The sequence below is a fragment of the Echinops telfairi genome, unplaced genomic scaffold (genome assembly GCF_000313985.2).
Source record: "Echinops telfairi isolate 266 unplaced genomic scaffold, ASM31398v2 ScPeMD7_9;HRSCAF=40, whole genome shotgun sequence".
Classification (NCBI taxonomy): Eukaryota; Metazoa; Chordata; class Mammalia; order Afrosoricida; family Tenrecidae; genus Echinops; species Echinops telfairi.
Genome location: NW_022103906.1, coordinates 40,372,679 through 40,373,662, shown reverse-complemented (window position 1 = coordinate 40,373,662; position 984 = coordinate 40,372,679). Strand labels below are relative to the sequence as shown.

Sequence of the window (984 nt, the reverse complement as noted above, 5' to 3'; positions counted from 1 at the left end):
AGTCAGCGAGTGAGCATCTACACTCCCCATCATGCCCGTCCATATTTGTTGGCCACTAGCAGAACCCACAGGCACAATGCCAATATTCCCACACTTACTCTTCCTGTGCTTGGGATAGTAAGACTGTGGGCTTCTCCCTGCGGCTTCACAGCTTGGAACACCATCTCTTCACCACCTGTTTCTATGCTACTGTCTCCATGCGACTCCATCCCTGCTGGCACAGGCACAGGACAGAGATGGTCCTCCTGTTTCTATAAGTGAGCGAGGGAAACACTTGGGCACAAAATGGAAGGGGCTGTGAATTTCTGGGTGTATCCTGGCTGACTCCAGGGTTGTTCAAATCCCAGAATGGTCTTCTCCTTCAACTGAGAGACTAGCTGCTTTCTCCGCTGGGCAATCCTTTCCTGAGCCCTAACCACATTGCCTATCTTTACGCCCCATCCCCTCCCAACAAAGAGGAACAGTGACCTGGGGCCAAGCCCCAGCCTCTCACTCTCCTGCCTCCAGGAGAGAATGGGTCATCTGAGCTGCCTGCTACCTGCCACCTGGGCCTCCTCTCTCTAGCTGGGAGCCAGGGACCCATGGGTCTGGCCTGACCTCCTTGGCCCTTGCTTCATGCCTCTGGACCCTGCCGCAGCTTGCGGTCCAGAGTCAGGAGCTGTCTCAAGAAGCCTCGGTTGGGGATGATGCCTCTGTGGTCCTTGACTTTCTTGATGGCCTCCACGAGGGTGAAGTGGTGGTACAGCATGAGGTAGGCCAGGACCAGGGTGGCGGAGCGGCTTACTCCCACAGCGCAGTGCACCAGGATCTTCCCTGTGAGGACAGACACATGAGAGGGTGGTGAGAGCATTCCTGGAGGCTGGAGGGGCCTAGGGACGGGGCTCCGAGGACAGGTGGAGAGGAAAACAGCTAAGCAGAGGTGCCTGTGGACAGGATGGAGGCCAATGGGGTGACATCTAGGCAGCATGAGACGGAGAACCGGTC

The 984-nt window shown here is 56.9% G+C and overlaps 1 pseudogene; it reads right to left on the bottom strand.

The window, feature by feature from the left end:
* Positions 1–613: 613 nt before the first annotated feature.
* The window catches only part of LOC101640305, a 54,938-nt pseudogene continuing 54,567 nt past the window's right edge, over positions 614–984 (bottom strand).